Consider the following 27707-nt stretch of genomic DNA (forward strand, 5'->3'; position numbering starts at 1 on the left):
AACAGGTAATAGTCGTTACGTAGTATTATGTGAATTATACGTTTAAAATTATCCCGTCCATCAAGCAGGTCGTCTTATGCATTATTTTACAGAAAGTGCAATTTACATCCATTTGATATTCTTCACGGCTCCATGCGTATTTAATTGTAATTTATTTAAAAAGCTGTACTAGTATCAACAGAGTAACTTACGAAAGCGCTTCGAAAGTATTAACGTGTTATTGAACGTTTGCGATATAAACCATGAAAGCACAAGTTCTATAAAAAGAGCAAGTCTACACCTGTTATATTCTATAAATTTGGAGATAAGCAGTTACGTCATATCTAAACATTATTGCAAATATCATAAATTCTTATTTCACCTTAAAAACAGTTATTTAAAGAGTTTGCAATATCGTTACAACGTAAGAGGGTTCGTTCAAATATAAAGTAACATTCACGCTTCACTAGCAGTCGAATTTTCTGGACTTCCGAAAAGAGAACGAATTGTTTGTAAAAATAGTTTATTTGAAAACGTTAAACAATGTTAAAATAAACAAATTAATATTAGAAACACTTTAAAACCAAAATAAACGAATAATCTAGTAAAGGAATTAAACAGGAACCAGCCCAATGGATAGAAGAAACTTCATTCTTTCTTACTGCACGTGCAGGACGTACAACTGCAGGGTTCTCCTTCTGCAAAGGAAACAAGAAGAGATGTTATTTTAAAAGTATTATTTACATAAATATATCATAAGTCACTCTTATATAGTTTTTCAATACTAACTAGTAAGAGTTTACATACCTGTACACTTGCATGGACTTCCCTCAGTGTCTTCTTTTCTCATGCATGAAGTACACTGACATCCGTCTTTCTGGACGCACGTGCATTTGTGATCTGAAGAGATCAGTATGGGATACAGTTAGTTGTATTTTAAGTTTTGGTTAAATGCATACAAAGCTGGTAATGTGAATAAATTAAGAGAGCAAAGTAGTTATTGCATATTTGATTTCATAAATTAAGCATACTTATTGCTTATAGTAACAGAGTCCAGGAGATTTAGTAGTTTGTTATTACATATTGTTAGGGACACAGAAGACAACGCCATATGCATACAATTATTGTAGCAGTTATCATTGATAGCAATAGTTTTCATAAGCCTGATTATTGGTTATGTATTTGTCGTTTAGTTTAACTAAGATAGTGAAGTTACCTTTTCTATAGAACAGTGTTATAACGATATAACCTATTTCACCACCGCCGCGAGAATTACCAAGCTAAGCAGCGACGAAAACAGCATGTCGTTAATTTATAACATGCTCCAGTTAATATTTTAAAGGAGTGTCTTTGGCTATTAAGGAAATCTTACATACCTTTACACTGACAACTCCAATCAGTTTCATCTTTCTTTGTTGCACGTGATGCACTTACATCCTCCTTCTTTTTCCATACGTGCACTCCTGAGCGCAGGTGCACAGCGAATCTTTAAAGAACAGAAAAAATACAAGTGTTTATAGCTATTACGTTCATTTGTAATAATACGTGTACAACTAATAATGCAACAAACTGCTCAGTTAACATGTAGGAAAGGTGAACAATGAAGAAATGAACAACAGTTCGTAATACAATCAATTACATGAAGGTTTCTCAGTAATACAAACTCAAGGAGTTCAACGAATTAACGTTTATTAATAATAAAAAATCACTTTTCGATTCAAGACAAGTACATCATTGGAAGAGAACACATGTACCATAAAATATAGTGTACAGTTCCACATTTAACATAGATTATGAGTCACGTTTAAAGTAAAACATTAAGCGTTAGCAGCTTTATACAACATAGAAACTATTTCGTCGTTAGGGAAAGTTATGCGAATAATAAGATTTAATTGTTATATTTAAGACTAAACAAGATATAGATCACGAAGTATTAAATGAACAAAGGCCCACACTACTACTTCAGCAACCATGGGAAGTCAACATTCAAAGAAAGAAGATATGTAGCAGTGTTTGTTACTATTAAACAGCCACAAATGCATATTTATCTCGGGTAAAAACACAATTCCGCCAAAATCTTTTATCCTTTATCATATAATATTATCTTCTAACACAAACTGTGTTAGTTTATCATGTAATACAAACCCCACAACATACCTCCGCATTTACACACTGATTCGGACACTTTGAATTTGAAATTAATTAATTAATTGTTTTGAACGTGACCAAAACAGGTGTTCACTTTGCTGTCTACTATTTGTAATTAAAACACGCGTAACTTCAGATCTTAGGTGTGTCAGATTATAATGTTTTTCCAGCTTCCATTGTCAAACGTAACAAAGTATAGTAATATCTCCTGTCCACCCCATCATTGGCATGTTTGTCGGCTTAAAAGGCTGAAAGTCGAATTTCAATATAAACAAACCAAAACAACAATATAATAAATAAAGCATAGATAACTAATACACAAAATTAAAAAGGTGAAACTTACTATGTAAGTGTGAAGTGACATTAGCAAAGTGTTAAGAATTATAACTCACGTCAGATTTACAAGTTAGTTAAATAAGAATAATTCAATTACTAAGGGCTCAATGAATTGCTTATATAAGGATAATCTCTAGTGATACACTAGCTTCATTGTTAATAATATAAATAATTGATACAGAATGCTGGTTTATATTAAATGGTAAATAGTTTATTAAAATCATTATTTAAGTTTTTTCTCTCCGACAAGATAATTATTGTAAATTTGAAATGCCTACGCTATCAGCTGTATTAAATACTGATAAACTTATTATTGCAAATTTTTAATATCACAACGTCTCCTCAGCTCGACCACTCTCGCCTACTTACCAGTTTATCACCAAAAAGTGTGAGATATTTTAAAACTCTTTTCAGTTATGTTTATAAAAGAGCGCTACCATGTTCTCTTTTCTTTTCGTTGGAATATCTGGTGTAGGTGTTTTTTCTTTACTCTGCCATTTCTATAAAACAATTGCTTATGTTATGTTTGATTTTTGCAGTTCGAACAAGAGAAATAAAAAGTGTTTGTGTCTATGTATGGACATAGATACACCAGACCACCTGATCTTGTTCATTTGGCCACAGATGTGAAAACTGATGCAGTGAGGGAGAAATTTAGACCTTTTACGTTTGTTGGTTCTGTGCCTTTGACAAATGTTACTGCTAAACCTATGACCATGCGTACTTTACGTGGTAAAGAGACAGCTAAACCATTGTTGTTAGAAGGTATACTGCCTTTAAATTCGAGTTCTTCTCAGAGCAGTAAAAATAGATATGTTAATTTTCCGGAACAGTTGTGGTTGGAGTAGGACCTTCTCTGCCAACATAGGGTATATCATTACTGTTGGAAAACGATGGGGCTGGGGAGAATTTGTTGATAAACCCAAGATTGTTAGCAAGGTGACCTCTCTTTGGACTATGAATGATGTTATTGACGAAGAGAATCCAAAGTAATTACTTTTCTCGTGTACAAGAAAGCTAATCTAAATAGCAGAGTATAATTATGTCGAGCTGGACACCAACTTCGAAGTGTCACACTAATCCATCACTTCAGTAGCTCTTTTGCTTTAACGTTGTACCTCGTGGTTAAAGAATTTAGATGTAGGATACTATAAGTTATCTAAACTGTAATTGTCTAAGTTATTTCACCTTAGAATATTAAATATTTAACAAGGGAAAGTTAACTGGGAGAGTTGTGTGTATATTTAGCTGGGTAAAACATTTGTCTGTACGTGTCCTTCATTTAAGACTTCTAAATGTAAACCACAAAGTAACGTTTCTGACTAAATCAGATATTAATGTACAACTTAACATAAATATCAAATTTTACTTAATTTATGCCACATTTCTTCTTAAAGATCCTATGTGCACGTGGTGAAAAATGCACGAGTGGCCAAGAAGACGGATGTAAGTGCACTTTGTGCAACGAAAAGGATGAAAATGAAAAAAGTTTATGTAAGTGTACAAGTATGTAGATTCTTTCTTGTTATTATAAAAATTAATTGAAAGAAGTGACTTTGTACAGTTGTATCCTCTTTCTGTTACATATTCAATCCTTCTACAAACATCTTTTAGGTGAATATCTGTAAAAGTACGGTACAATATCTACACTATCTTCTGAAGAAGTGATAATTGCTGGAAGCACGATGTTAATGGAAGAATCCAGTTAACAAAAGTAATATTCACGAAATAATATGGTGTTATTATATAAATTGTAGGGAGGACATCAACTCGCACTTGTCAGTTAATATTAATAAGAGTGCACGTAATAACCAACAGGAGAAAGGGGAAATCATTCCAAAGGGCGTATAGCAGTAGTGGCCGAACTTGCTTTCTGTAAGAGCCACATTCGATAATCTTCTGATGTATGGGAGTCCAAAGACATAACAAATATTACACACACGCTTTTATTGTTACATGTACATTTTACTACCTAAATATTACATAAATATTAAAAAATACATGTGCGTAATAATATTTATTCATGTTTGTGGTTTGTTTATACATATATAGTCCAAATGTTTTCAAAGTCCTGGCTCATTGTTTTAAATATGTTAAGCGTATTTAATACGGTAATGAACTACGAAAACATCTAAGAAAAATATGCAAATTTACATTTCATTCACATTAAATGAGACCGCCAAAATAAAAATAAAATGGGTTAAAACAAGATATTTGTAATAATATTTATTTGTCTTAGTAAATTTCTGATCAAAACATGAAGGAAAATATCTAAAACATTAATAAATATTTTAATAAAAAAACTTTAGTCGTATAATAGTTTCTTTTTTAACACAAACCCACATTGATACAATTATCAGACTATTTACTGCTGGTAGAGGTCTTGTGAGTTTCCATCTTGATTGTGGGTCGTTGAAATTCTAGCTGATATGTTGTCAAAGCTATACGAATTTGCTCCGTCATATGTTGATTTGTAAGAACTGCACGATGCTTCGACTTCTCAAACTTCATTACAAATACAGTGATTCACAGCAGTATGTCGTACACTGGTTTTCTTCAGTTCAGTCCATTGTCTTTCTGGAACTTTCTTGAAGAAAGTAGAATTCATTTGTAGAATGGAATTTATGGATCAACATTAGACCAAGGTCCTGCTGTAGTTCTGTTAGTTCCATTTTCACAGCAGATGACTGTAACCATAGGTTTGAGATTTGGACAATCATCACTGGTTACATCAGCCATGAATGGATTTACAAGAAAGGCGAAGCAGGGCTTCAGTTTCTTCTCCTCTTCAAAGCTTTCTAGTAAATGATGAAGCAGCCCTTGTAATTTATTTTTGTATTATTCCAGTTTATTCTCTTTCATTTCAACATCAGAGAACGTATTTACTGTCTTTCTCAGATTAGGAAAGTAACTGAAGTTTGTCATCACCACCTAACGCCAACTTTTGAACTACTCTTTTACCAACGATCAGGGCGCTCATGTTTGGTGCGACCGGGATTCAACACGCGACCATAAGATTACGAGTTGAACGCATTATCCCACCTGGGCATGCCGGGCTTAATTGCATAGAAATTAGGGAGTAAAGTGACTTACTATTCATGCTTTTATTCAAAAATATTCAGACTATGTCACATAAAAGCATTGATTTTAGTATTGTTTTTAAAGCACCGTTTCAATAGTGAGAGAATAAATGTATAATGAACCAAGTTCTAAATACATTTAGGTTAAACTGTAATATTTGTTATTTATCTATTATTGGCTGATAATTCATGCTTCTTCTTGTATTTAAGTTGTTTTTTTAAAGGAAAACTAAATTTCTGCAGTAAAACTAATTGCAAGAAAGAATGGTAACTTTGTTTTATAGTAGAATTATAATTTTCAAAACATTACCGCTGACTAACAAGTATTATAAAAACGGATACACCTCACGATAATGGTTGACACCTAAGTTTTGGTTTTTGAGTTATCATGTAGTAAAGAACAAGAATTTAAGATATTTACAGACTTTACCTCACGACTCAGTCATTACATAGATATTGTTATAAAAGGAAACTGTGTATAGTGTTGTTAAGTTATAGTGAGAAGATATTTAAATAGCTTTTCATTGAACAGTCGTCTCCACAGGAATGTCAACAGACTTAAACTGTTAGAAACAGAGCTTTGATACTCGTGTTGATCAGAGCATAGATTGCCCTTTGGGTACCTTCGTGCTCAGTAGCAAACATTCTGCAAAGGCAGTACTACAGCTTGTTTGATATTATAATAGAACGTTAGGTTGACCTATTTGCAGTTTGTGGAAAGGATAATATGACAAGTGGACAGGAAATGTTATTATGATTTTATAGTTTAAGAATCAGTAACAAAATAACATTTAAGGCTACCAAATTATACTCCCTACATTATAATAATAATAATGATTAATTATGAAAGAAAATTAAAAATACTTTCATTGTTCTTTGCATTATTTTGGTTTACTTCTATCAGTTTTAGTTACTAAACATTGTCTGTATTTTAACAACATAACGAGACAACCTAAATTCTTGGGAAAAATTTTACTGGGTTTACAAAATATACCGGTCTTGGTTTCAGTTTGGTAGTATTTTCAACAAATCTGATCTTCGTCTTGAAAGTGTGAAATTAAATAAACACTTCTTTAACTAAAGTAATAGTATCTACAGTTAAAGAGTAGAAATAAACTTAGTTAAAATGTTCATAGAGGAAAATATTCAAATCCGGATGCTGATATCGAAATTACTATATTACTTCCAGGTTTTTATCCAAATAGATTTCTTTATTAAATGTTTAAGTATACAATTGAAATCATGGACTACGTTCAAAAATGGAAAAAAAAAATCATTGATTTATAAATAAAACAGGAAGACTGGTGAATATAATTAAACAGACACTGATAGTTTGTTCTTCTAGAAAGGGTTTAGCCACACAACCTTCCTTCTCTCGATATTGATTTTGAAGAAACGAATACTATTGACCTATAAACCTCGATCGTCTAGTAAAAAATTAAAGTACTGAAATTTATTATTTAAAGTCACGTTCTTAGTCCAATGTCACTTTTGACCTTTGTTCCTTGACAGCACTGGTCAAAACAACAATAAACTGTACGAACGAAAGATAAGACTTTCTAGCTTATTATTCACGTGTTGTCTCTACATCCACTGGCAGTACTAATGGTGGTACTGATACAACACCAGGACTTAGTTGTTCCAGAGTTTATGGCACTGATACTAACAATCAAAGGTTGCAGGTGGCCCTCGTGTTCTTGGAGGGATTTGGAACTAAGTCTCTGCAACATCTTTATTTCCCTTCAGTAGAAACATTCATGGGCATCCTTAATATTCTGAGGCTCCAATGTTACCGGGACTCATATTCCGTGTCTAGCGTACGAAATTCAAAAACAAATCTTTCTTCCTTTTCGTCTTTGCAGCTTCTCCCGATTTTCTTATTTTATTGATAAAGGTTTACGAAGAAAATGTTATTTTCGAATTTCAATAAATCATGTCCTACAATCCCCAATCACGCCTGGGTTGAAGAGAAACGTGTCTGACCGCCCATGGTTATTTTTAATTTCCCGAAGCTACCGTCCGTTGTTTTTGTTCTCGTCTCCATATGTTTTAAATTTTAAAACACAACAAACAATGTTACCCATAAATATTTCCATTAAAATCTTTCCTTTGGATTCTTTCATTAACGTTTCAATCCAACAACACAGGAGCATAATTGTTTTATACTACATGTGCGCCACTAACCAGTTTCTAGTTGTTAAAAAAAATACGTCTAGTACACAATACAATAAAAACACTTGATAAAGCTAAAAACAATGTTTTCTTGTAGTTGAGAGATTTCTGTTTTAATTATTCTTAGTATAATCTTAACCTGCTTTGAGAAGACCTTACATATCTCTACATTTGTAGAGACTTTTGTCATCTGGAATCTTTTGTCTGACAATCTAGTTAACTTCCATGCCTTTTAATTATCACGCTTACATTGTCTATTACAAGTGTACAGAAAATATTTAAAACGGCAAAGTAAATGTTACATTTTATCATGTGTAATTTGTACATCTGACTGATATTGTTTGGCAGTACTGTACTTTCTCAGGTATATATTATAAAACGTTATGCATTTGATGAATACGGGAATCACATATCCCAGTAAAACTGTTACAACCTCACGTTATAAAATGTGTAAGGATTACAAAGAATATCAAATATCCAAAATTATATGCACCTAACAAGTTCTAAACGTAAGAGTGACAAACCGTACAAGGCTCGTAATTTCTTGTTTACATAATTAATTACCTGTCAAAAACAAAACATCACCAAGTACACTGTTACCACTTATCTTACTTTGTGTTTGGGTTTTATCTGCCGTTGAGAAGTTGTAGATTTTAAAAACCTGACCAGCACCAAAAGGAAAACCTAATACATATTGAAAAGCTAACGATAATTAATAATTATTATTGATATTATTCGGGTAAAATAAACAGCTTTATATTTAATTGTTTATATAAACAAGATTAACTTTTCCCCTCGAACTGTCAGAGTTTCATAAACTACCAATAGTTTAGATGATTTACATTATTCACAAACAGACAGAAACCTGATGTTTTAACCTAGCAAATGATATATTGTTTTAGGTTTTCCTCCAACGAGAAATTGTATGGCAAGGATGGAGTTTAATTTATAATGTAAAAAACTACATATACGGAACGCGACAATAGTATTTTTTAGTGAAATATATTTACAATTCTATTGCCGAGAATCCTACTTTGAATAAAGATGCATCTCAGAACAGCTCGTGGTGGTATTAAACAATTAAGCAGAGAACAAGAAATAAAACTTATCAAAAGAAGTGTTACAACCTATAGCAGCCTTTAGGCTACATTCACAATGTTCCTAAAGAGAAGACGTTAAAATATATTTTAACTGGTAAAATTAAGAACATGAAGTTCCTAAACATTTAAAAGAAATTTAAATATCAAATCATGAGCGATTGTAATATCACAATAAATGAAAGCACAAGTTCTATACCTGTTATATTCAATAAAATTGATGGTAAATAGTTCCCTCAAATCTAAAAGATTAATACGAAAATCAGAAATTCTTGATTCACCTTAAAAACAAAGTTATTAACGAGTTTGCAATATCGTTACAAAGTAAGAGGGTTCGTTCAATTATAAAGTAACAATTACGCTTCTCCAGCAGTCGAAGTTTCTGGAGGTCAGAAAAGAGAATGAAGTGTTTGTAAACGTTTATTTGAAAGACGTTAAATAATGTCAAAATAGACAAACTATAATATTGGAAACAATTTAAAAAACAAAAATAAACGAATAATCTAGTAAAGGAATTAAACTGGAACCAGCCCAATTAATAGGTAGGAGAAACTTCATTCTTTCTTACTGCACGTGCAGGACGTACAACTGCAGGGTTCTCCTTCTGTAAAGGAAGATTAGACGTTATTTATTAGTATTATTTGCACAAATAAGTCACTCTTAAATTTTTTTTCAACTAGTAAGAGTTTACATACCTGTACACTTGCATGGACGTCCCTCGGTGTGCTTTTTCATGCACGAAGTACATTTACATCCGTCTTGCTGGCCGCACGTGCATTTGTCGCTACAGGTGCACGTAGGATCTGAAGATATCAGTATGGTATAGTTACTTCTATTTTAAGATTTGTTAAATATATACATAGCTGGTAATTCGAATAAATAAAAAAAAACCAAAGGCTTCAGGATGATATTGTACATTTGATTTCATAAACTAAGTATGTTTATTATTTACAGTAAGAGACTAGGGAATTTCAGGTATTTTGTTACTACATAGTGTTATTAACATTGAATAAAAGTATTTATAATGTCGTATCCAATCATGTACAGCAGTAGCAGCAGTTTTCAAAATGTCCGACTACGTGTTATGCATTATTCGTTTAGCTTAACGAAGACAGTGAAGTTATCTTTTCTGTAGAACTATGTTGTAAAATCAGTCCACTGCAACACGCCGCAAGAATTACTAAGCAAAGTAGTTACTAAAACATCTTATTTTACAACATATTCCAGTTAATGTTTTAAGCGCGTGTTGGTGTGTAGTAAGGAAACTGTTAATACCTTTACATTTGCAACTCCTATCCGTTTCGTCTTTCTTGTTGCACGTGGTGCACTTACATCCTCCTTCCTTCCCACACGTGCCTTCTTTAGTGCATGTGCACAGTGGATCTTTGAAGAACAGAAAGAGTACAAGTGTTTATAGCTATTACGTTGATTTATAATAATAATACGTGTACAAAATGGTGCAAACTGTCCAGTTAACACTTATAAAATTGAAGAAGTTTACAAATACCGTTCATATTACAATAATTTATGCATTATTATTGTAAAGATTTCTCAAATCATACAAAATTAAGTAGTTAAACGTATTAACGTTTAATAATAACAAAAAATACTCGATTCGAGGCAAAAAGTACATCAGTGGAAGAGGAAAAGCCTAAATACAAATCATTGTAAAAGTTCGATGTTTAAGGTTAATTATAGTCATGTTTAAAGTAAACTTAGCGTTTACTTTAAATAAGAGCTACATTCTACAGTTATCAGCTTCACACTGCGTAAACACTAGTTGGTGGTTAAATAATCATAAATAGCAAGATTTAACTGGGAAGTTTAAGATCTAATAAATAAACATTAAAACTCTTAAATCATGCAGTATTAAGCAAAGAAAGACCCAAACCAATGCTTCACACAAAATGTGAAGCCAACATACAAAATACGTAGTAGTAGTTTTCAGTCTATTGAACCACCACCAATGAACATTTATCTGGAATAAGTCCTCTTATCACACAATAAAATTTTCGTACACAAACATTGAGTTTGTTTACCGTGTAACATAAACCCCACAACATACCTCCACATTTACAAATTGAATCAGACATTATTCTTAATTTAAAACTTATTTACACCAAAACACAACTTCCACTCAAACTAAACACGCGCGTGAAGTTTTTATATTCACCAAGTGCAAGATTCGTGTGCAAAATGAGCAATAACGAACCATGTGTTATTTCTAGCCAATCACGATGAGTAAATATGTCCTAATTAGTATAAAGAATAATATATCCAAATATTTATCATAAGTGATTTGAATAGGGCCAGAAAAAGTGTTCGCTGTGTTGTCTACTTTTTGTGAATAAAACACACGTAACTTCAGGTATTAGGTGTATCACTTTCTAATGTTTTTCCAGCTTCTATTGTTAAACGTAACAAAATATAGTAATACCTCCTGTCCACTCCATCAGTGGCAAGTTTGTTGGTTTAAAACGCTGAAAGTTCGGGTTTCAATATAAACAAACCAAAACAACATTGTAATAAATAAAGCATAGATAACTAATACACAAAATTAAAAGGGTGAAAGTTACGATGTAAGTGTGAAGTGACATTAACAAAGTGTTAGAAATTATAACTTACGTCAGATTTACAAATTAGTCTGATAAGAATAACACAGTCACCAAGGGCTCAATGAATTGGTTATATAAGGGTAGTCTATAGTGATACACTCGCTTCATTCATAACAATATAAAGAATCAATAGAGAATGGTGGTTTATATTTATATTTTCTTTTATTGGAATCTTTGGTGTAGGTGGTTTGTTCTTTACTCTGCCATTTCTGTAAAAATTGCTTTTGTTATGTTTGATTGTTGCAGTTCGAACAAGAGAAATCATAAGAGTTTGTGTCTGTATGTGGACATAGATTCACCAGACTACCCGATGTTGTTTATTTGGCCACAGATGTAAAAATTGATGTAGTTAGGTAGAAATTTAGACTTTTTACGTTTGTTGGTGCTGTGTTATTGGCAAATGTTTTCGCTAAACCCATGACCATACGTATTTTACGCGACAATAACACAGCTAAACCAACCATGTTTGTTGGAAGGTATACTGCCTTTAAACTCCAGTTCTGCTACTGATGAGTCTGTTTTTTCTCAGGACATTAAAGGTAGATTTTTACTTTTCTTCTTTATAACATTTGTTTAACATCACACCTATTTTCGGGACCAAATGTTGTTGGAGTAAGACCTACCAATTGAATGTGTAACATGGCTGTTGGGAAACGATTTGGTTTGGGGAAAGTTGTTGATAAACACAAGATTGTTAGCAAGGTGACCTTTCTTTCGTCTAAGGATGATGTTATAGTTCAAGACAATCCAAAGTAATTACTCTTGAAAAATCAAACATAAAAATTAAACTCAAAATAACAAATCTAGTTTTGCAGGTGAATATATAGTTGATATTCCCTTGGATTTCAAACCTGCTTCACATCGACGTTCTATGTTTTCAATGAGTGATTGACTGACCGCCTTCTTTAAGTAATACAAAAAGGTAATCTTCAATGTTTGGCTTGAAATCTTTCATTAATTGGTTTAACTCAGCCCATGCATTCTCATATTTGTAAGATATGTCTTAATGACTTCAAAATTGTTTAATTATTTTGTTGGCTAATTGTAATATTATTTTGTTGGCTTATTGTAATAAGATTATCTAACAAATTGCAGCAAGTGCACAACACTTTTCATGAAAAAATGTAACTAAAATCATGAAAATTTCAGGCATTTATGAAATTTAGAGTTAAAATTCGAATCCGAAATCATATTTGAACAGATCTCGTAGAGTGCGTACGAAAAACATATAGTTTTCATATTCTTATGTTTTCTAATAGAAGATGGAACAAATTAACACCATTTTCATGGGAGGGTACAATATTTTTTGCTCATTCTCCATATGTTTAGCTATTGTTATTTTTTGATAATATTATAATATGGTAAAAGTTTATTAGATCCACAGAGTAATTTTGACGAATTTCACATCTTTGTGTAACTTATTTGAAACATTTTTTTCTATTCTGTCAAAGGCGATTAAGTTGGTTACGTACGAATTGCGTATGACGAATGAAACGTTAAACGAAATAAAACTAACCCTTTTGAAACCTACTTCAGTTTATGTTTAATAATTACATTTCTTTTTCGAATCATTTAAAGACCAACATTTGAATGTGAAATACGACTAATATCATTAAACCAAATACTTGACGTAGAGATGAATTATGATACATCCTGTTCTGAAATCTTATATAGACCAATTTGTCATTGAGCTGTTTTAGATTTGGAGACCTTCCCAAAACCACAAGATATCCAAGAAGTGATTTGTAGATGGTTTAACTAGAAAAGAACAGAAACATTTGAAATATTATGAGGTAAATTGTACATTTTGGCCAATGTACCTGTCTTATGAGGACCTGCTGATTTTGTAAAGAGTCAAGATTTCAGCAACAACTAATGACCGTGCTAATGCTACTAAGAAATCTAAAGATGTTTTCATCCTTTGATCAAAGTATTGTTGTTGCAATTATTCTTAATACAAATATTAAATAAGAGGTATTTTGTTTTAGGAATCCGTTGTATTGTTGTGTTTCAAAATGTGGTGTATGTAACTGTAATCGGCAGAGGGGATCTGTAAATACGAACCATCTGGGGATGTCTTGTAAACCATGGAGATGTTATACAACTTGTAAATGGAAGAAAGTTCCTATGAGAATGCGATAAAAGCAAGTCAAAGGATTATTCGTTAAAGGTGACTCTGCATGTCTTATCCAATACGCTGGACATTGTATAAACCAAGAAGTATTTTCCAACGCCTTCATACTAGAACTTCACATTATCTGTATGGCAACCAAATAGCAGGCTACTGACGAAGCCATTTGTCGTTTGGCATAAGGTGATTCCTTGTCTGCTATGGACTACAATGGCAGCATGTCTACAAACAGCTGGTTTAATTCAGCACAGATATGTTGAAGGGAAATCGTGAAATCCTTGAGTTTGATGTGCAAAGATTCTTTCAGAGAGAATGGGTGGGAGTAAACATTACTACCCTAAATCCACTAATTGTCCAGCAAGTGTTCAGTAACTAAGTATTTACTTCTACACATCTTGCAATCTCAGCACTTGTATCCAGATTTCTGCTATCTAAATTAACGTCTTTCGCTAGTTTTTCTGTATTTTTTTTAAAAGCAAAGGCCTCAGGCTTCAGTCATTGTTCCTTACAGATTCCTGCTACACACCTTCACGACAGAAACCAGAATGAAACACTATCGCAACATTGAAGCCTCAGATAGTTGAGGATGCCCATGATTTCTCTATTGAAGGGACATAAATTTGCCGTAGAGAATAAGTAACAGATTTGCTAGTTTTAAATAAATCGTGTGAACAGTCTAACACCGATTCTTTGTGAACCAAGCTTTCAACAATGGGAAATGAAGTTTCTCATGCCTCCAAGAACACTATGGCCATCTGCCACCTTGGACGGTCAGTATTAGTTCCATAAACTCCAGAACAACTATTTCCTGGTGTTGTGTCCGTACCATATTTGACATTGCCAGTAGATGTGAAGATCAGATAATTAATAAGCTACTGATAAGGAAAAAAATGATATCTGTCGTAGGTGCAATCCAATGTATTTCATTTTAAATTTTGAAATTACCGAGTGTGTAATTTTAAGAAAATTTTCTGGTTATTGTTGTTGTTTTGAATCAAGCACAAAAGCTATACAATGGGCTATCTGTGCTCTGCCCACCACGGGTATAGAAACCCGGTTTTTAGCGTTGTAAGTCCGCAGACACACCGCTGGGCCACTGGGTAGTGGTTATGTTAAGAAAAATTATTTGTAAGCTATTTTGTAAGAAAATTAAATGGCAGTTATTGTTTAAGAAAGTAACTAAAATATTACTTCCATAAAGTTAATTTTAAAGAGAATTATCTAGATATTAATTTTAAAGAAAACTATCTGGAGGTAATTTTTTATGAGGTAATGCTTTTTAAAAATTACCTAGAGGGTAATTTTAAAAGAAATAATTGATGTGTAATTTTAAGAAAATTACCCGAAAGTTACGTTTTAAAGATTTATCTGGAGGTTACTTTTTGAAGATGTTAATTGTGAAAAAGATTACTGTGTACTTAATGTTTAAGAAAATTATCTGGAGGTTAATTTTTTAGAGGATTTGTTTGAAAAAAATAACTTAATGGCATTAGTGAAATGAGGAACCAGTTCATGAGGAGAACCTAATTGAGAGAAGATAATCAATCTACCAGTCGATTTAGAAAGCGAGGAAAATATACAGCTAAAATCACAAGGTAGTGGCCATAAGCTCCCAAAGAAGATCTAGGATATGAAAACACAGAGGCCTGAAATAGTTACCACTGGATCTGTGATACAAGCTCTTGTAAAAGGTGATGGACATGTGACTTGCTCGTTCCAACCACGAAGATGAAGAAAAGGTAGCTAGGCCATATTGAGGTTTGAAAGAAGAACTCTTTCCAATGAACGAGGTATTGATAGGGGTAAGAACAGACTTGTAACTGTCATGCTACTCATATAGCATCTTGTTAATGCAGAGTAGTTGGAATTTTGAATGGGAGGAAGCAAGCAGGAATCGGTAATTTATAGACGGAAATGTACAAAGACTCATAGAGTCAGGCAAAAGTTTGTACCCCAGACAAAACAAAAGCTGAAGATAGTATGAAATGTAGGGTTTTAACTTGAAAACTCGACTTAAAGCAACAGATAGCTATCAATATAGTGTAAATTACTAGGAGTAAATGAGGTTTGTAATATCACAAACGTAGGAGTAGTAGCCGAGGGCAAGCTCAACCTACAAATGGGAAAGAAATTAATGCATAACAATTCAAAAGACTTTAAGTTCCAGTGATGAAAATTAAGATAATAAAGTATATAGTTAACAATGATGAAAAAAAATAATCAGATAGAAGAATGAAAGAAATATTACTAGTAGTAAAGGGATTGTGACAACAGTAAAATAGTTTTGTCTTAGAGATTGGTATTAATTGAAAAAAAGGACGATTTAGGGGTGTATCTCAAGACAGCTGCTATGGCTATTAAAACTTTTATTAAAATAAAGTAGAGGACAACGTTTCAACCTCCATATGTCATCATTAGATTAACAAGAAGATCGAAACGTTGTACTCTACTATATTCTAATAAATTTTTTAATACTTCTCTCAGCCATCTTGAGATACATTGTGACTTAAAGTGGGTTTCTCGTCATCATGAAGTTTCAGGGTTGTTCAACAGTTCTTCTGTTTCATACACTTATTTCACTTTTTCATACAAGTCCCCATTCAAAACCATCTTAGGTGTGAAGGAATGTGCAACCAGAAAATGTATTAAGTGTTCATTTTAAAGGAATAAAGTCAAAAGGGGCAACTAGATTGTTAGCTACACTTCATTCATTCACCGTTCGATTCCATCAAGGAACATAAGGCCGCAATCACTTGCGGATTCTTCAACAAGGTTTTCAAGTGAGTAGGTTGTTAGCCCACTGCACCGATCCGTCCGTAATTTAGCAGGGTGAGACTAGAGGGATGGCAGCTAGTCATCACTACCCACCGCCAACTCTTGAGCTACTCTTTTACCAACGAATAGTCGGATTAACTGTCACATTATAACGCCCCCACGGCTAGGAGGGCGAGCATGTTTGGCGCGACGCGGGCGCGAACCCGCGACCCTCGGATTACGAATCTTAAGCCTTAACGCGCTTGGCCATGCCGGGCCAGATTAGCTACACTTATGGCACTGATAAAAACATTACAGCATATATACATTCACCAGTTAGCTCGGCCAAGGTATTTTGTTTAATTTGGAGCACGATGGTTGGGAAAAAAAACTGGCGTAGCTAATTAATGAATGAGTATTTACTGGAAAATTCTTATGAATGTCATCAGTGCAGTTCCCATTTGAAGTAAATTCCAATTTTATTCTTTTGAGATAAACTAAAATACTTGGTTTCTATTTTAGGTTTATTTTAAAACCTGGGAGTGAACAAAAATTATTTCTCTTCATCCTCTTTTCTGTTATTTGTAATTTTGATGGACAGTTTTTTTGTGTGTTTTTTGTGGTTCAAGCATGAGGAAGAAGTTCTGGAAGATGGTTGCTTTCATGATGGTGATTTGACAAGGAGGTGTTTTAAAGCTTCTAGTATGATGATTGAAAATCTAATTACGAGTAGCAGATCTAGACAGTAGATGGCTGCCCCATGTCTCAGAGAAAAAGGCATAACCAGAATTAGAAATTTTTGCATCATAAAAACATTTATAATTACAATTTCACATACAGTTATATGCATGGTAATTAATTTTAGACATACAAAACTTAAAATGTACTTTGTCTTTACTGTTTGTTGACATAACATATGAACTATATATACTAGCATTGAACATTGAAATGGTGAAATAGAAAGACATTATAAAGAACTTATCAGAATTGAGGATGACATTAGCATATATAAAATGTCTCATCTATCATTTTATTTCACTGTGCAATTTGTCCCAAAACTTGTGCGTACTTCAGTACCGTTAATTAGTTCCATTCTATAAAAGTTATCATTGAGAAATTTAAAAAGTTCAAAAATAAAATATGTACATTTCAAATATTAAGCTTCAGATTTAAAGTCATGAATACTTTCCAGCTCTTGGAAGTTTCTTATTTAACTCTTATAAATATGCTGTTTTGCAGCGTGAAATGTAAAAATAATAAAATTGTTAATGTTTAATCGGCTCTGTTGTTCACGTGATTGTTTAATATTGGAACCATTCAGTGTCTTTGTTCTATAATACTTATTTGATGGTCAAAGAACCTCAGAAACTGCCAATTCATTTTTAGAGCTTAACACCCATCTATAATGTAAGAAATATTTTTATGCTTATTTTAGAACATAAAAAGAGTGACAAATAATGATATACTTTTTAATTAATTTTAGGTTGGTTATGAAGTTGGAATTAATATTCTGTTCTTTATCTATAATAAAAATAATGTGTGTGTATGTGACTGCTGTAACTCCAAGATGAAGAAGTCTAGAGATCTAAAATATAGTATCCATACTGAGTGGGCCTTGAGGATGTGCACTGGGTTATTATTATTTATTAATTCATGTGTATGTACAGATACATATTTTTGTGCGGTAAGTTAATAAAAAACAAAAGAAATAATGTGACCATCACAGCTTTAACAAAAAAGAACTTTCAAATCTCAAATTTTTCCCTCTTACTAGATGAACCCTGAGGGTGTACAGTTTTGTCTTATTTATTCATGTTTGCATGCATGTTCATTTTATAATGAAGCAATCTAGCTAAAAATTACGCAAAAAAGAAGTTGTTCATTACCTAACAACATTTAATGTGTTGAACAATAAGTGTCATTGATAATAATGATAACATAACAGAAAAATATGTTAATTCAGAAATGGTTTATGTTTAAAATTGCACAGGGACAGTCATTCAATGTTGTTGGTTTCAAACTGCAAAGTGCTTGCTTTTCTAATGGCCAGCATTATGTTGGGTGTTCCAGAGTTGGTATTAGTAAGAACCTTTACAACTTGGCAACAAGTGGAAAAATGACAGCTATATCAACCTAATGACCCAAATGAAGCCAAGTACTTTCGCTGGTAATTACGTATAATATTTCAAAAGAGTTTTAAATCCGACGACATATTCCCAGTTATTCTCAATACATAAAACATGTCAATAATGAAAGTTTTTTTGGCGTTCTTTGACAATATAAGCAAATAGACTGAGGTCCTCTGGATCTTGAGAGGACAATATAAATGTTTTGAATTTCATGTTCACAAATGTTTTGCTGAGGAAAGATATCTTAAGTATTTGACATAAATAAGTATAAAATATGTGTAAACAAATCTACGAAGAACATGAAAGAAAGGATGCAGTTTACATTGCAGATTTTTAATGAAAAACAGTGAAAATGAATAAGAAAAAATCAATAACTTTTTCATGTCTTTTAAAAATTTAATGACAGATTTTTCAAAGTAAATATATTTCGCTTATAGTAATCAACAGTTCATTTGAACATACTCTTTAACTTAATCCACAAGGAAATGACTTTTCAACTAATTTCTTCAATATTTTGCTTATTAATTAAACAAACTGTAAATGTGATAACAAGATAGATTTAAAATTCTGAATGTCAAGTGAAGAACTTCAACCAATCGCAGGTAACCGGCAGGAGTAAGTATGACTCTCTGGCCGACCCTATATCGGAGCAGGTCATTTTAAAAAAATATGGAAAGTCGTTTAATTGACAAAATCTATTCTATGGTTTGGCGTTTGTAGGGTGCTAGGGTGAACTACTTGTCACCAACCAGGGTTGGTAGCTTCCAAGCAATTCCCTGGCTTTGAAGGAAATGATAGCCTGACATCTGCAATAGAGGCATTCATAGATACCTATTCCAACACTAGTTCACGTACTCAAAGTAAAACCGGTGCAACTTACATTTCTACCAGTGGAAGTAGAAGCCGAACCACACAGGTGGACGGCTTAAGTTATAGAATCTCGCGTAACGAGAAAAACGTCAGCCATATCATTACGATGGATGGCAATTATGAAATAAGAGAATGACCAGATATTTCCATAGAACAGACAAGCACAACAATGTTTCTGAACCTAGTCGTATGAAAAATGGCATGTGACTTGTGTCCACACGAGTTTATGGCTTTTCCAAAGTTTGTAGCACATCTAGCAAACAAACACAACTCGTTGGCACAAGCACGATGTAAATTCTGTGGAAAAGATGACAGCAACCATGACGCCATCGCTTGTCATCTTCCAAAATCTCTTTACCGGCGAACTTCCATGTTTGCATCAGATTCATAAAGCTTTGATTGCGAGATCTGCGAAATGAAATTTAAAACTACGTCGAGCTTATCTCAACATAAGAGACATCGTCATCCTACAATCAGAAACGCCTGAGATATACCATTACAAGGAGTCAAGATGCCGCCAGGTAGTATGGCCCGAGGAAGAAATACGAACCCTCCGTGATGCGGAAGCAGTATCCACGGGCCGCAACAACATAAATTTCTTTGTGCAGGATATCTATCTTTAAAAACTCCTAAGCAATTCTCAGATAACGCAATAAAGTACAACCACCCGTCCACGATGATTCAAATAACACCATGAGTCGTGGAGATCCTCTTGATATCGTACAGTTTGAAGCACTAAATTGGGAAGAAATACTTCTCCCTGAATAAAGTTATAAATTCTCAATCAACTGAAAGATCAGAAGGGACTCGATGAAGCAACATTGCCGGAGGTTGAAATTGTGAATAAACAATGGGTTGACGAGCTTTCCCATTCATAAGCATCTTGAAACAATGAAAGAACTTCAAAGCAGGCGATTAGAAACCCAAAAACTACCTGAAGGCCTTACAAGAGACGTCTCCTCCGAGTGGAACATTTTAAAAAGTACCAGAAAATGTTCGATTTTTAACTCAAACGCCTAGCTGAGGAGATAATGGATGGCCGGAATGCTGTCTGATATAGCCTTGGTAAAGATCAGGTGAAAGACCACTACAATCATGTCTATGATGTTGCTAATGGTAACATCAATTTTGACGGATGCGCACTACCACCTATGGCAAACAAGAATCATATTCTGGGATCCATAACATCAAAGGAAGAGAAGGTGGCCCTGGGAGGCGTTATAAAGAAACGATCAATCCTACTATTGGTTGGTAAAAGAGTAGCTTAAGGTTTGACGTTAGGTGGTGATGACTAGTACCTTCTCTCTGGTGTTACACTGCTAAATTAGGGACGGTGTGTCTGTGTGTGTGTTTCTTGTAGCAAAGCTACATAGGGCTATCTGCTGAGCCCACCGAGGGAATTCGAACCTTCGATTACAATTTTAACATTGTAAATCCGTAGACCTCCCGCTTTACTAGCGGAGGGAATTAGAGACGGCTTGCGCAGATAGCCCTTGTGTATCTATGCGCGTAATTCAATACAAACTTACTGTTATTGTTTTTATTAAAAAATAACCAGGCTATGTCGAATAAAATTATTGATTTTTGTATTGTTTTTAAAGCACTGTTTCAATAGACAAGAAATAGACGTATATTGGACCATGTTGTGGATACAGTAAAGTTAAACTGTAATATTTGTTGTTTATCTATAATTAGCTGGTAATTCTTGCTGCAAAGGAACACCAAAATTCTGTAGTAAAACTAATTGCAAGGGGTAATGGTAACTTTGTTTTATACTAGAATTATAATTTTAAAAAAATTCCCGCTAATTACTAATAAGTATTATAAAACAGGATACACCGTTTGAAACTACATCACCTCGTGAAATTGGTTGACACCTTAGTTTTGGTTTTCAGTTATCGTGTAGTGAAGAACAAGATATACAAGAAATGATCACGATATTTCCAGACATTACCAAAAGGTGGCTCAATCATTACACAGATATTGTTATAAAAGGAAACTATGTATAGTGTTGTAAAATGATAGTGAGGAGATATTTAAATAGCTTTTCATTGAACAGTCGTCCCCACAGCTATGTCTGCATAGCTGTTAAACTGTTAGAAACCGAGTTTCGATACTCGTGGTGGTTAGAGCATAGACAGCACTTTGGGTAGCTTCGTGCTCAAAAATAAAGAAACATTCTCCAAAGACAGTGCTACAGCTTCCTTGATATTGTAATAAAACGTCAGATAGAATTGGTAGCAGTTTGTGAAAGACATAAGATAGGTGGGAAGGAAATGTTAGTATGAGTTTATAGTTTAAAAATCAGTAACAAAATAACATTGAAGCCTACAAAATTATACTTCCTACATTATAATAATAATGATTAATCATGAAAGAAAATTAAAAATACTTTTATTGTTGTTTCCATTCTTTTGGTTTTTTCCTATCTATCAGTTTTATTGACTAAACAATGTATGTTTGTATTTTAACAACATAATGAGACAACCTAATTTCTTGGGCAAGGTTTTTACAGAGTTTACAAAATATACCGGTCTTGGTCTCAGCTGTCTAGTGTTGTTTTGAACAAACCTGATCTTGGTCTGAAAAGTGTCAAATTATATAAACACGTCATTAACTGAACTAATTTTATGTACAATTAAAAGGTAAAAATGAATTTTTTAATTAAAATGTTTAATTGCGGACATTTTCAAAAACACAGCTATTACTTGTAAGTTTTTATCTAAATAGATTCTATTATTTGTTTTTAAGTATCAAATTGAAATTATGGACAACTTTAAAAAGGGGAAAATCGTTGTTTTATAAATAATACAGGAACACTGGTGGATATAATTAAACAGATACTGGTAGTCTCTGTTCTTTTAGAAAGGGTTTGCCCCACAGCATTCCTTCTCTTGAGATTGTTTGTTTGTTTTGAATTTCGCACAACGCTATTCGAGGGCTATCTGTGCTAGTCGTTTCTAATTTAGCAGTGTAAGACCCACCGCCAACTCTTGGCAAACTCTTATACCACCGAATAGTGGGATTGACCGTCACATTATAACGCCCCTACGGCTGAAAGGGCAGCATGTTTGGCGCGACGGGGATGCGAACCCGTGACCCTCACATTACGAGTCGTACGCCTTAACACGCTTGGCCATGCCGGGCCTTCTCTTGAGATTGATTTTCAAGGAACGAAACCATAAACCTATAAAACTCAATAGTCTAGAAGAAAATTAAAGTAAGAGAAACGTACTGAAATATATCACTTAAACTCGTGTTCTTTGTTATGTGTTACTTTTGACCTATGTTCCCTAACAGCACTGGTCCGCTGTTCCTTCCAGTAAGTATCATAATCGGCTATAAAAGGATGTATTCTAGTGTCAGTCTGTCTAACCTGAATACACTCTACGTCACTGGACTATGCTTACATACACAATTGTCGTCTACTATGTAGTACAAAGAAACAAAGAATCTAGAACACAGTAACGCTTAACACATGCTGGACACCATGATTTCACCATAACAGTGTAATAGATAAAAATAAAGAAAGTAGAAATTCCATGACATACGCTTGAAAGTTTAAAACAGCAATACAATGTACGAAAGAAATATAACATCTTCTAACTTATTAGTCACTTATTACGTTATCTTCACATCCACTGGTAGTGTCACTGGTGGTACTGACGCAACACCAGGACTTAGTTGTGCCGAAGTTTATGGCACTGATACTAACAATGAAAGTCGCAGAAGGCCCTGGGGTTCTTAGAGGCATCTGGGACTAAGTATCTGCGACATCTTTATTTCCCTTCAGTAGAGAAAGCCATAGGTATCCTCAAGTATCTGAGGCTCTGTGTTGCCGGGACCCTCAGGTTACGAGTCCAGTGTGCGAAATTTAAAAACAAACATTTCTTTCTTAGCGTTTTCACAGCTTCTCCCGATTCTCATTTTTATTCTTTATAAAATTATTATTTTCGAATCTCAAACCATCCTTCAAACTCCAAAATCATGCGCCCTACAATCCGTAATCATGATTGGGTTGAAGAGAAACGTTTCTGACCGCCCATAGTTATTTTTCATTTCCCAAAGCTACCGTGCGTTGTTTTTGTTCTTGTCTCCATATGTTTAAATTATTTGTTTTCAAAACACGCAATAGACAATGTTACCCATAACTTCAAACAACATTTGAATTAACATCTTTCCTTTGGAATGTTTCATTCACGTTTCAGTCCAACAAGAATACAGGAACAATTGTTTTATACTACACGTACGCCATTAACAATATTCTAGTTATTAAAAGTATACGTCAAGTGTACATAACAATAAAAAACAGTTGATAAAGCTACAAACAATAAACTTTCCTTTATAGTTATGTAATTTTTTAAAATTATTTTAAGCATAATTTTACTTTGCTATGAGAAGAGCTTGCATGTCTTTACATTTGTAGACATTTGACACCTGGGGCTTTTTTGTCTTACAATGTAGTAAACTTGCATCCATCTTAATTGTTAAACTTACATTCTTTTCTACAAGTGTACAGAAAATATTTAAAACAGCAAAATATACGTTATATTTTATCATGTGTAATTTGTAGATCTGACTGATATTGTTTGGCAGTACTGTACTTTCTTAGGTAAATGTTAAAAAACATTATGCATTTGATGAATACGGTGATCACATATCCCAGTAAAACTGTCACAGCCTTACGATGTAGCTTCGTTTCTTTTTTAAGGATTATAAAGAAAATCAAACTTTCCAAAATTTTGTGCACCTTACAAGTTCTAAATGTATACAAGTGAGTCACCGATCAAGGCTCGTCCGTCATTCTTGGATAATCACCTGTCAAAAACAATACATCACACAATACACTGTTACAACTTTTCTTACTTTTTCTTCTGGGATTAGTCTGTCATTGAGGAGTTTTGGATTTCAAAAACCTGACCAGCACCAAAAATAAAACCTGATAGTAGTTGATCAGGTTCAGCCAACATGTATTGAAATTGAAAAGTATAATTACTAATTGATAGATATTACTCGGGTAAAATAAACCTAGCATTTTAATTTAATTGTTTATATATACAAGACAATCAGAATCACTTGCTACACCGAACTGCCAACAGTTAGAATGATTTATATTATTTACAAACAGCAGACAGAAACCTTATGTTTTGATCTATCAAATGATATAGTTTCCTACGTTATCCTCCAATTAAAAATTGTAAGGCAAGGATGGAGTTTAATTTAAGATCTAGAAACTCCCAATGCGGAATGCGACATAAGTAGTAATCTTTGGTAAGGTATATTTATAATTCTGATGACGAGAAACCAACTTTGATTAAAAATGCATCTCAGAACAACTGGTGTGGGTATTAAACGCTTATAGATAAGTAATAAACAACAAATAAAACTCATCAATTAAAGGGTTACTATATTTCAGATCTTCTAAGCTACATTAAGGTATACTTCACCTGGTAAAAGTAGGAACATAAAACAGTTGATCATTTAAAGAAGTCTATATATTACAATAACAGGAAAGTCCAGGCGACAAAGGAGAAAATTTACTTTTCCCAGCTTCTCCAAACAGCGAGAACTATAGAGCACATTAAGTTATTCGATGTTCTCAAAAGTGATTAAGTTAAGTAGTGTCTAGTATTACCCAGTGTTATTTTGAAGTTCTTTTTCCCCATTTTAAGCCTGATTAAGTCTTAAAGAACGACTGTAAATGTTCTGAAAAAGGCAGTTTCTTATTATTCGCACCGTTAAGAGTTAATTGCGACGTACCGACCTTCCTCTACATGTTATTTCGTAACATATTTTATAAATAGTGCGTTTCTTCGTAAGATTCTTTCATTGACAATGTGCAGCTAGCAGTTACCACCTTGTTGAAAGCGGGTGGTAGGAAAGGTATCGCATTCTGACAGACATTCGCATGAGATGAGTTTAGCATTTAACTAAACTAGTACTTGTAGAAGGATTAATGGATCAACAGATGAAACCTATTACTTACTGAACAAGTAATAGTCGTTACGTAGCATTGTCAATTATGTTTAAAATTATCCCGTCCATCAAGCAGGTCGTCTTATGCATTATTTTACAGAAAGTGTAATTTACATCCATTTGAAATTCTTCACGGCTCTATGTATATTTAATAGTAATTATTTTAAAGGGTTGTACTGGTATCAACCGAGTAACTTACGAATGCGCTTCGAAAATTAAGAAAATTATCGGAAGGATGATATTTAATTTTATTAATAAAATTCACAATAAATAAAAGCATAAGTAAAATAACAAGGTGAAGTCTGTTTAATAGAATTGATGGTAAACATTTACGTGAAACGTAAACGTATTATCGTGCGATTTAGAAACTCTCGATTTCACCGATAAAATAAGACTTAATGAGATTGAAATATAGTTACAACGCACGTGTGTTCGCTCAAATATAAAGTAACAATTACGTTACACGAGCAAAGAGTTATCTGGACTTCAGAAAGGAGAACGAAGTGTTTGTAAAAATAGTTTATTTGAAAAACGTTAAACAATGTCAAAATAAAAACTAATACTGGAAACAATTTAAGAAACAAATAAACGTGTAATCTAGTAAAAGGAATTAAACTGGAACCAGGTTACTGGAGAGAAAAAACTTCATTCTTTCTTACTGCACGTGCAGGACGTACAACTGCAGGGCTCTCCTTCTGTAAAGGAGAAAAGATTAGACGTTATTTTAAAAGTATTATTTACACAAGTAATTCATAAGTTTCTCTTATACAAAATTTTTTAATAGTAACTAGTAAGAGCTTACATACCTGTACACTTGCATGGACTTCCCTCAGTGTCGTCTTTTCTCATGCACGAAGTACATTTACATCCGTCTTTCTGGCCGCACGTACATTTGTCGCTACAGGTGCAGGTAGGATCTTAAAAGATCAGTATGGTGTAGAGTTATTTGTATTTTAAGTTATCGTTAAATATGTACAAAGCTAGTAATGTGAATAAATTAAAAGAGCAAAGAAGTTATTGCATATTTGATTTCATAAATTAAGCATACTAATTGCTTACAGTAACAGAGTCCAGGAGTTTTCGGATAGTTTGTTATTACATACTGTTAGGGACATAGAAGACTTATTTACAGCGCCATATGCATACAATTATTGTAGCAGTTACCATTGATAGCAATAGTTTTCATAAGCCTGATTATTGGTTATGTATTTGTAGTTTAGTTTAACTAAGATAGTGAAGTTACCTTTTCTATAGAACAGTGTTATAACAATATAACCTATTTCACCACCGCCGTGAGAATTACTAAGCTAAGTAGCGACGAAAACAGCATGTCGTTAATTTATAACATGCTCCAGTTAATATTTTAAAGGAGTGTCTTTGGCTATTAAGGAAATCTTACATACCTTTACACTTACAACTCCAATCAGTTTCGTCTTTTTTGTTGCACGTGGTGCACTTACATCCTCTTTCCTTTCCACACGTGCACTCCTGAGCGCAGGTGCACAGTGAATCTTTGAACAACAGAAAGAGTACAAGTGTTTACCGCTATTATGTTGATTTATAATAATACGTGTACAACTAATAACGCAACAAACTGGTCAGTTGACATGTAGGAAGGGTCAACAGCGAAAGAAATTAACAATATTTTGTAATACAATCAATTACATGAAGGTTTCTCAGTAATACAAACTCAAGGAGTTCAACGAATTAATGTTTATTAATAATAAAAAATCACTTAGATTCGAGACAGTTACATCATTGGAAGAGAACACCTGTACTATCAATTATAGTGTACAGTTCCACATTTAAGATGGATTATGGTCACGTTTAAAAGTAACATTAAGAGTTATCAGCTTTACACAACATAGAAACTATTTCGTCGTTAGGGAAAGTTATGTGAATAATAAGATTTAATTGTTATATTTAAGACTAAACAAGATATAGATAATCTGAATCACGAAGTATTAAATTAACAAAGGCCCACACTACTACTTCACGAACCATGGGAAGTCAACATACAAAGAAGAAAGATATATAGTAGTGTTAGTTACTATTAAACAGCCACAAATATATGTTTATCTCGGGTAAAAACACAATTCCGCCAATATCTTTTCTCCTTTATCATATAATATTATCGTCTAACACAAACTGTGTTAGTTTATCATGTAATACAACCCCACAACATACCTCCGCATTTACATACTGATTCGGACATTTTGAATTTGAAATTTATTTATTATCATCCAAACACTGCTTCCACTAAAACTCACCTAGCGCATGAACGTTTTATATTGACCAAGAGCAAGAGTCGTTTGCAAAATAACCAACAACGAACTATGTGTTATATCTAGCCAATCATAATAAGTAATCATGTCCTAATTAGTATAAAGAATAATATAACAAAATATTTATCATAATTG

At 33.3% G+C, this 27707-nt stretch overlaps 3 long non-coding RNA genes across 6 annotated transcripts in view; 1 reads left to right on the forward strand and 2 right to left on the reverse strand.

The window, feature by feature from the left end:
* Nucleotides 1-570: 570 nt before the first annotated feature.
* LOC143235576 (uncharacterized) lies at nucleotides 571-27630 on the reverse strand. Of its 3 annotated transcripts, none has more exons than XR_013019307.1 (4): nucleotides 27475-27630; nucleotides 26691-26798; nucleotides 787-879; nucleotides 571-677 (listed from the first exon to the last, which is right to left on the reverse strand). It is a non-coding gene; the product is annotated as an uncharacterized LOC143235576 (long non-coding RNA). The 3 variants fall into 3 exon arrangements; XR_013019305.1 differs by lacking the exons at nucleotides 571-677; nucleotides 787-879 and adding exons at nucleotides 25792-25982; nucleotides 26094-26204 and having other exon boundaries at nucleotides 27475-27629; XR_013019306.1 differs by lacking the exons at nucleotides 571-677; nucleotides 787-879; nucleotides 27475-27630 and adding exons at nucleotides 25792-25982; nucleotides 26094-26204; nucleotides 27289-27319.
* Nucleotides 2895-27707, forward strand: part of LOC143235579 (uncharacterized) — a 30304-nt gene continuing 5491 nt past the window's right edge. The window contains exon 1 of the long non-coding RNA XR_013019311.1: nucleotides 2895-3452. This is a non-coding gene — a long non-coding RNA (uncharacterized LOC143235579). The remainder of the gene's footprint in view (nucleotides 3453-27707) is intronic.
* LOC143235575 (uncharacterized) lies at nucleotides 9215-11025 on the reverse strand. Of its 2 annotated transcripts, none has more exons than XR_013019304.1 (4): nucleotides 10878-11025; nucleotides 10088-10195; nucleotides 9508-9615; nucleotides 9215-9416 (listed from the first exon to the last, which is right to left on the reverse strand). It is a non-coding gene; the product is annotated as an uncharacterized LOC143235575 (long non-coding RNA). The 2 variants fall into 2 exon arrangements; XR_013019303.1 differs by having other exon boundaries at nucleotides 10852-10900.

This window comes from Tachypleus tridentatus, chromosome 12, assembly GCF_004210375.1.
Source record: "Tachypleus tridentatus isolate NWPU-2018 chromosome 12, ASM421037v1, whole genome shotgun sequence".
In the NCBI taxonomy this organism is placed as follows: domain Eukaryota; kingdom Metazoa; phylum Arthropoda; class Merostomata; order Xiphosura; family Limulidae; genus Tachypleus; species Tachypleus tridentatus.